Source organism: Amblyomma americanum, chromosome 3 (genome assembly GCF_052857255.1).
Source record: "Amblyomma americanum isolate KBUSLIRL-KWMA chromosome 3, ASM5285725v1, whole genome shotgun sequence".
Classification (NCBI taxonomy): Eukaryota; Metazoa; Arthropoda; class Arachnida; order Ixodida; family Ixodidae; genus Amblyomma; species Amblyomma americanum.
Genome location: NC_135499.1, coordinates 77,907,623 through 77,917,346, shown reverse-complemented (window position 1 = coordinate 77,917,346; position 9,724 = coordinate 77,907,623). Strand labels below are relative to the sequence as shown.

The 9,724-nt window shown below is 45.4% G+C and overlaps 1 pseudogene; it reads left to right on the top strand.

Annotated features, from left to right (window-relative positions):
* The first annotated feature begins 281 nt into the window (after window positions 1-281).
* On the top strand, window positions 282-2,700 carry LOC144123843 (uncharacterized; annotated as a pseudogene).
* Window positions 2,701-9,724: the final 7,024 nt, after the last annotated feature.

Here is a 9,724-nt window from a genome sequence, read left to right as displayed (position 1 = left end):
TTGTTTAGATACATAATTGCTTCCCTGCAGTGGCAGCAGCTACGGCTTCTCCCGCCTGTGTCACAGAGGTACCCATGCTGCTTCCATCCTTAGTTCTGGCCTTATGCAGCAGTGAACCACTTGGCTGCACATTCCTACAGGGTCACAGGCCAGACTCTAACTCCAGCTACTCTCCAACCCACCATGACGACATCGAAAGGTGGGCTCTTCACACGTGCATCGGCTTTGGGCCTGACAGGTGGCACTATTCTGATTCCAGTGAGCCAGGCACAAAGAGTACACCACCCATCCCAGAAGAATAACGGCAGTTCTTGGTGTTCGAGAGCTGTCTGAGGGAGTTCTTCCAGACATGCCCACAGTGCTCGAGGCCCTGCGAAAAACCATTACTACCAAGGGCAGCCTCATCAATGTCATCAGTATCTGCCCCCTGGATCATGTCCGGACGTGTAACAGCCAGCCTGTCATCACTGCATGGGCAGCAGGAAACCATCTGCTGTCCAGCCACTTGCTCTTTTCAGGAGCAAATGTAGCTTCCACGCTGAGGATGCTGCGTCGCATGAATGTGCGGGTCCCAAGTGACCAGACCTTCCACACATATCAGAATGCCCTCCTGTTTCCTGCGGCAGAAAAGGTGTCCAACAAACCAAACATACTGAAATATTTTACCCCAGCATGAACAGATTGCTAGTTTTCATGAACAAAGCAGCGGTGTTTTAAAAAAATTCAATTCTAGGGAGCCCAAAAGGCAGAAATGAGGTTCAGATTAAAAGAACACATTTCTGTTGTCATTTTTTGTGGTTGCTTTGTTCTAGTCACCACCGCTAAAGTAGCTGACAATAAAACTAAATTGTTATTTTACCACATGCTGGGCTAGTCAAGGAATTGAATAACACTTGAACAGATCTGCGTACAAGAACAAGCTGGACTCATCGATCAGATTTTTCTTTTTTTCTTTTTTTTCTTTTTTCTTTTTTTTCTTTTCTTCTCGGTGTTAATCTGCTCAAGCAAACGGATGACACCACTGTTATCCTTATCATATCTTGTAGCGCTTTTTTGTACTTTCTTCACCATGTATGCTCACTCCTGCCAAAGGCCTTCTGCGAAGGCTGGCAGTACCTCTGAAATATAAAAATTATAAATAAATAAAGGGGTTGATGTCACTGATGACGGACGGTTAGACTCCCCTGGGTTTTCTGCTAAGTTCCTGACATACACCACGCATGTTCATCATATGAACAAAATGCTTCACTCGGTCCAGGTCCAGCTGGGGGAGGTCCGTAGATTGTAAACTGTTGCAGTATAATCAGTGATCTATATTTAGGTAAGTCGTTGGTAAGCTGAGCGTAAATACAGTAATGTAATGCTTAAAAACCGTCTTCATGCAGTCGAAGCAGGTAATGGCCAGCGCGAACACGGAGAAGGAAGGCCTAATCAAGCAGCTGGAATTCTTCAAGGAAACATGCATGTGCATAGATGCATATGTTTGTAACTAGCAGCATCATGCCAGAAAGGTTAACATGGTAGATACTCTATTTAGTGTCATATTGTTATCCCCAGGCAATGCACGACACAGGTATCTAGATGCAGTCTCTCACTACTGACCCTCCACCCTGCCACACCAAAGTACATGCAGACCCATGAACCCAATATCAACCGCTACTCCGACATTTGGCACATCTCTAAAAGAAATTTGATAGCCAGATTGAAAACCTACTTGCTTGCGCAGAATGTGGCGCGTGCTTCACTGATATATCTTTTTAAATTCGAGGTGTCAAGAAAAAGCTGGCTAAGGCATAAAAGCGGGCTAGATGCCAGGAGAAGGAGATGTGGATTCAGGCAGCTACCAACCACATGTATTGAACAGCCTGGGCCGGGGGGAGGGGGGGGGGGGCGATCCAAAGCTGGTCGTCGACATCTGGCAGTGCATGCAAAATGAAGTCATCAACAAGCACTCTGAACATGACGGACTGTATACAAGGTTTCTCCACGACGACATGCCGGAGGGAATGTGGTTGGACCCCGGTAAGTTTTTGTTGCCCTTGCCTAAAGAACTCTTTTAAAGCATGCCGTTTCCTCAAGATTCTCAGGCATACAATCACTTCAAGCAGACCACCGGGGACAAGCGCCTCCTCAAGGATATTGCACAGGTGTCGCCCAATGGACAAACATTTGGTCAGGAGGCATTCCACAGTGTCCTGACTGACTTCACACCAAAGTCGGCGTCATTTTCCTCAGCAGGGATGCTTGCAAGGAATATATTTTCGTTCTGTCCTGTGCCTTGAGGCAGCTCATTTATTTCAAGAGTCAGCACCCAACCATGTCCATGTACTGCGGTTCATTAGGCACAATTGCCACCTTATGAAATATCAACTTACAGGACGCGACTTGCTATCCTTCATTTCAATGAAAACGTGGACCGCTCCCAGGTTTGACCAAGTAAGGCAATTCACGCTGAAAGGTGAAGACCACCAAGGAGCGAAAAAGCCATCACACAGTGTGTCCCATCAAGACACATATCACTTACAGCAAATATTATGCTGCATCCCGAATGAACAACTTGAGTGGAGCCTTCCGGAATGAGCTCAGATGAAGACTACATATCCAGCGTATGTCAAAAAGCTTGTGAAAGAAGTTATCACCAGCAGCAAGCTCTGGCGATCCCCCTCTGATGCATCGGAAGGCCGCACAAGCGCTTTCTGAGCACCAATGACCTCCACCTTCACAAGTCGTTCTTTTCAGGAGCTCATGGAAGCGAGGAGGACCCACTTCAGCCAGGGTCCCCAGTGAGGCTAGCCTCGAGTTCATGTTATCTCGACCGAACCAAGGTGACGACTCCAAGTTCCAACGTGTTTGGAAGTCTGAAATGTCTGACGAGCCGTACCATGTGTTGCTTCTCTTGCTGCTGCATCAGAGGCCGAAATAGCGTCTTGGAATGGCTAAACATCCTACATGTCAAAAAAGTGCGGACGAATGCCAGGCTATGACGCACAAAGGCAGTGGTGAATAAGCAACTAAGGCTCGGAACGGCCACGACACACTTTGTCCCATGAAAGCACCTCCAACATTCTGTAACACACTTCCGTCCGCATGAATGACATCTGGTGAGCATTTTGGAGCAATATCAAACGCCGATTTTATTTTCAGTGTACGTCTAAAAGCCTGTGAACCAAATGGTGAGCAGCAGCAAGCTCTGTCGTTTTTTCTCGGGTGCATCAAAAGCCAGCATAAATGCTTTCCCAGCACCAATGACCCCGGCCTTCACCAAGGTAGGGGCGACAAATTCAAGCGTATTTGAAGGTTCGAGCTGTCTTACAGGTAGCAAGTTGCGTTGCTTCCCTTTATGCTTGATCAGAGCCCGACATTAACATTTCTCTTCATACACTTTTTCGAGTTTCTAGCAGGTGCAACCGGCTGCTGATTTCCAGTTTCCTGTCCACACGACCAAACATTGTATGGTCATGCTGAGACACATATCCTTTGTTCAATAGTCACCTTGGAAACGAGGGCAAACAACATCTTATGCAGAAAGAGACTGGTTTAGCCAGATCACACAGATTTTTCTATCGGCAGAACCTGCCGGCTAGAGAGCGCGTATTCCCAGTTGGCGGATTGGGATGCTGTTTTCCCAGCAGGGCCCTGCTCCTCTGCATTCTGCAGTCACCTCGAGACACTGTTATCAGGAAAAGCTTCGATTTATTGTGCCTGCAATTACATTCCCTATCACTGGCAGAGGAGCAGTTGAGGCATGCGTGATAGGAGTGGTGCTTGCACCCGCGGACCAACAGGCGTTCAGATTTGAGCAGGATCCAGACTGTCTACCAAGCGTACACCGGAAGGACTCTGCAGATAAATCTAAGCAAGTCAATGAACTGTTTTACAACTGCTATGCTAAATGGCGTGTGCATCCATTTGTTTTTTACCGCATGGCTGAAATACATAGCTATATACTAAGTTGCGAAGGAATGGTGAAGGTAATCAACTTGCTTACTTTGAGATGTTGCTGAGCGAATGTATTTCCTGTGATTCTATTGTGTACGGCAGCGTGATGAACTGCAGAACAAAGTTTTGGGATGCACTTGGAAGGATCACACCTTTAGTTAGCTGTAAGACATTGATTCATGCATTAGGCGGGTAGTCGAATTCTGATTTTGGTCCACTGCCAGAATTCTGTGGCCCTCATAAACAACTCTTATAGAGTGGTCGAATTACAAATACCTCTTTGCTACTCACAGATTGAATAACCTTAGCACATTTTCAAAAGTGGTGTGTATGAAAGCTGTAAAAGCTCTGATGCACTCCTAGCATCAATGGGGTGTGAGGTGGTACACTACTTCATCCTGCCAATGCCAAGCTGAAATGTCATGTTTGGGGCATAAGATGCCTACCTCTGTTCACTTTTGGACGATGAACAAGGATGAGCTGGTCCTTTTCCGTCTTGCAGAGAGTTTATGGCTCTTTTAAACAAATTTTGAGCAGCAGTTTAAATAAGTATACACTACTACACAGACAATGAATAAGCTGAGCGCATTCCCTACAATGGTTTGCATGGAATCTGTAAATGCGGTGACGCCATGGAGGCAAAAATGGGGTAAGAGGTTGTCATTTCGAAAGAAAATAAAACATACAGCGCGAACAGAGACGACGGACGAAATAGTGGTGCACAGCTCAAGCGCTGTCTCACAACAAAAGTTTTATTCAGGAGGAAAGAACATATATAACAGCGGCCGAAGAAACTGCGTGGTCAGCAATCACACGAGGCAATAAACACGAGGAAGAAACGCAAAAGATAGCGCGGGGCGCCGTTTCCTATGACCTATGGCAAATCTGGTGTTGTCCAAGAATTGTATCTCCGCATCAAATAATGTGATAGAAGGTTGGCTGATGCATGAGCTAATTTTTTTCTTAATGAAATGCGCTTCCATAACTTCTCTGGATCGCTGGTCGCGGTACCGGTAAAGTATATTGGTTCTCTCAAATATCGCATTACAGTTATTTTAATCTGCGCACTGATCGCAATGTTTTGATACACCTGGCAATGCTTTTTCGTGTTCTTTTAGGCGGATATTCATGCATCGCCCCGTTTATCCGATCTACGCCTTTTGGCAAGTGAAAAGAATCTGGTACACCTCCGAACGTACACAATCTACTAATCTAAATCTGTCCTGCACCGAACACGTAAAGGGGCGCATTTCTTCCTTTCAATTTGGTCCTTCTCATCGGACCCAGCTGTTGATGCTTTAGGGGTGGTGAATAAACCACATCTACACTAAAACGACGAGCAACATTCCTCAGATTGTGCGCCATGCGATGCACGTAGGAAATGGCCACTGCTTTCTTTTTGGCTCCCGTTTTTTCACCTCCGTTCGTGGTTCGGAGACCCCTGAAGTTGGCAATTAGTTTTTCGCATGTACGTGTTATAACTGAGAGTCGGAACCCTGCCGTGGTCAGTCGTTGCAGCTGCAAAGAAACACCATCTGTAATCGAGTGCACACAAGATTTTTCTAGAGCAGACCTTAGGCAGGAGAGGGTTATGCCATTTTTCCAGTTTCGAGTGCCCTGAGCAAAAGTTTTATATTGCTTTCTTGGAACGTGGTTTGTTGACCCAACTAACTGTTTGTTGACCGAAAACTAATTGCCAACTTCAGGGGTCGCCGACCCATGCATGGAGGTGAAAAAACGAGCCAAAAAGAAAGCAGTGGCCATTCCCTACGTTCATCGCATGGCGCACAATCTGAGGAATGTTGCTCGTCGTTTTAGTGTTCATGTGGTTTCTTCATCACCCCTAGACCTCCAACCCCTAGGTCCGATGACAGGGACAGATGTCCAAAAATGGAAGAAAAAATGCACCCCTTTACGTGTTCGGTGCTCCACAGATCAAGATTAGTGGATTGTGTGCGTTCAGTGGTGTACCAGATTCCTTTCACTTGCCAAAAGGTGTACATCGAGCGAACGGGGCGATACTTGAATGTCCGCCAAAAAGAACGCAAAAAAAAAGCCTCGTCAGATGTATCTAAACATTGCGCTCAGTGCGCAGATGAAAAGAACTGTCAGGCGATATTTGAGAGAACCGAGGTACTGTAACGGCACCGCGACCAGCATACCAGAGAGATTATTGAAGCGTTTTTCATACTGTAAAAAAATTGGCGCATGCATCAGCCAACCCTATACCACATTACTTGATGCAGGGATACGGTTCTTGGAAAACACCTGATTAACTATGGGTCTTAGAAAAGGGCGCCCCGCGCTATCTTTTGAGTTTGTTCCTCGCGTTGATTGCCTCACGTGATTGCTGACTTCGCAGTTTCTTCGGTCCCTTTTATATGTGTTTTTTCGCCCTGAATAAAATTTTTGTTCCGAGACAGCGCTTGTGCTGTGCACCTCTTCTTCGTCCGTCGTCTCTGTTCGCGCTGTATTTTCATTCAAAATGACGATCTCTTACCTCATTTTTGCCTCCATGGCACCACAGCATTTACAGATTGCATGCAAACCATTTTAGGGAATGCGCTTAGCTTATTCAGTGTTTGTGTAGTCGTGTAGATGTATTTAAGCTGCTGCACAGAAGTTGTTTAAAAGGGCCATAAACTGTCTGGCAGACGGACAAGGACAAGCTCATCCTTGTTCATCATCCAAAAGGGAACACAGGTAGGCATTCTATGCATGGACCAAACATAAAAATTCAGCATGGCAATGTAAGGATAAAGCAGTGGACCACCTCACACCCCTTTTACGCTTGCATACAGACCTGTTTTGGAAATGTGCTAAGCTTATTTACTCTTTCTGAGTAGCCAACACGCATTTGTAATGCAGCCGCCCTACAAGAGTTGTTTATGACGGCCACAGAACTGTGGTGGTGGGCCAAAATCTGAATTCAACTACCCAGCTATTGCATGAACCAATATATCTTACAGCTAATTCAATGCATCACAAAATCTTGTTCTGCAGTTCATCACACTACCGTAAGCAATTCAAATCACAAGAAATACATTCGCTCAGCAGTGTTTCAAAGTCAGCAAGTTGGGTGGCTTCACGATTCTTTAGCATCATAATGTATAGCTATGTAGTACTCGTCAGAAAGGTTTTCTCTGCGTAAGTGTTCACCCTCTTGTCGCTGTCCATACCTGTTCCCCGCTAAAGCTGCGCTCGTGGCCAAAGTGTATGGGTCGGAGAAGTTATCTCAAAGGCAGTGAAGCTGTTTGAGCTGTTACAGGTGTGTGGTAAAGTTATGATGATCGTGACCTTGTCACTCAGTTCAAAGCACGGTGAGAGCTCATTCATTCATTCATTCATTCATTCATTCATTCATTCATTCATTCATTCATTCATTCATTCATTCATTCATTCATTCATTCATTCATTCATTCATTCATTCATTTCCTCAAAGGTCTTTTCGAGACACTACATGAGGGAGACTAAGCAACCTTGTCATAGAAAGCAGCAGTAACGACAGTTCGGTAAAGCGACATTAAAAGAGGCCGGAAATTTCAAGGAAGTATCGTTTGATAAATTACCTCATTACATGTAGCATTCCACGGTTCACTACAGTAGACATTCGTACCCTGTTCATTCGCTGCTTATCGAGAGGTGGGGAATTAGCCTGGATTCATTTCGCTGCTGCAAAGTTACCTAGAAGTGGAAGAAGAATGTATTGTTAAGTGATATGGTGCATAATTCGCAGAAAAAGCAAGCGGAAAATGAACGCATTCACACGATGATAAATACCCATGAATGATGCAACAACACAACGAATTAAGCTCTTTAGAAAACTCACCAACAGAGCAGGGCCCACATACTCAGAAGCATTTGATTTTTTTACGCAAACTCTACCATCGTGATACAGACTTTGCGCGATAACCCAAAGTGTGATGTCTGCAGCCGAAGAAGAGCCACCGCGGCGGTTGTGAATCCTGGCCTTCTGCTGCGAAGCCCATGATAATGGGTTCTTAATCCGGCAGTGGCGGCCACGTCTAGACTGAGCTTAAATGTGTAAACTGCCGTGTTCTGTGCGACGCCAGTGTATTCTAAACAAAGGTTGTCAAAATTAATCAAGAGTCACTCTTGCGTCTGTTGTAGCCCACGTGTAGTACCGAGCTGTGAGGGTCTACACGGTGTGAAACAAACCGCAAGAGAACAGACCTGAAAAATGTACCCCATCCTATTCGGGGTCGCGAATTGTGCGCCGGCCGTGGCAACGGCGACTTGGGTCGCTTTGGAAAAGTGCTCACTTAATTCTCCCGACCCGTCGACGAGAGACGAACTAAGCGCCCATGATTAGGCGCTTCTTTGTGGTTGGTTCTCCTTGCGGCAAGTGGCGCGGATGCCGAAGAATCCCTCGCGCGTAGAGGGCGTGAAGCAGGAGTTGGGCGCAGGGTGGCGGCGAAAAGGCACGTAAGTTGCGTCCTGTTTTCGTTGAGAAAAATATTTTGATACTTTCTACGCAGACGTTGTTTTGATGCTATCTAACGGGAACCTAAAACTAATCACTGTGACGATCAATATAATTTTATAGTCGTGCGTTTCTGAGGTTCGAAATGTGCTTTTTCATATTCCTACGGAAATTTGGACAGGTAGCGTTACATAAATAAGACGTTTTCGTGAATTACAGCCTTTTTTGTCCATGTGGACCAGATTTATGTGCGATATTGCTTTCTAATTTGGCAGAATTATTATTTCTTAATGCGTGAAAACTTCTGACGCAACGTACGTATCAAAGTGCCGAGATGGAATTTTATCCGCCAAGTAGGAAAATTTGACCCTACCTGTCATGAAGTCGTTCCAATGAAAATGGCAAATTTCATCGCAAAGATTTATATTAATTTTTTCACACTGTTAGGTGGGCACACTGTACCGCATCAGTTCGAATAAGTACGAAAAACTTGGTGCCTATAAAAGGAAAATTGCGATATGAGTGCGCTGGCGAGCCAACACACTGTGCATGCATAACGATGATGTATAAATCTCTAACGGTAAAATCCAGCCGATCTATTTATGTACAGTTGTAACACAAAACGGAGCATCGGAAACACACTTTCGCTTAACGTAACGTTCAAGGGAATTGTTTTAAAATAAGTCTAGGCTAAAGGAGAGGCAATGGTGGAACTAGCCCACCAAGTTACTCTATCGATCGAAAGGAGAGCCTTCGCTAAAATTCAAGGCATAGTCAGCACTGTCATAATCGTTGTTGAAACCTTCCTTGCATTATTTTGGCGCCTTAAATATCTGCACGGCAGACTCTATTCCTTAAGCCGCTTTTTTTTTACAGCGAGGGTTTGTGCGAATGCTGTAACTACGGACCCTCTCACGTACGAAGCTTGACAGATGTTATAAACGTGTACATACGTACACTCAAGTGGTGTCTCTGTGCAACCTTCAAGGAGCTATTCGGTCGTCGTAGCGTCCTCTGTGCGTTGCATGCCACTGGCGCTCCTATTCACTTCTTATTCGCAGTGTGGCGGTATGCTCTTGAAATGAATATCGCAACGCCAGGCGCTGCGATTATAGGACTGTTGTTGTCATCCTATTAAGAGATTTGTTTTCATCCTTGGTCACTGGCTCAAGCACGGGGACGCTCCAGTTATGGCAGGGAGCAGCCATTTTACTGAACGAGGTCGGAAAAATATCATACTTGTTTTAGTCTGGCTCAGTATGTTCATTAGACCTACTACAAAGTAATATGCGTTGACATTTCTTTCAGCGTGAAGGTGGAACAGCTTGCGGACCCCGAGCC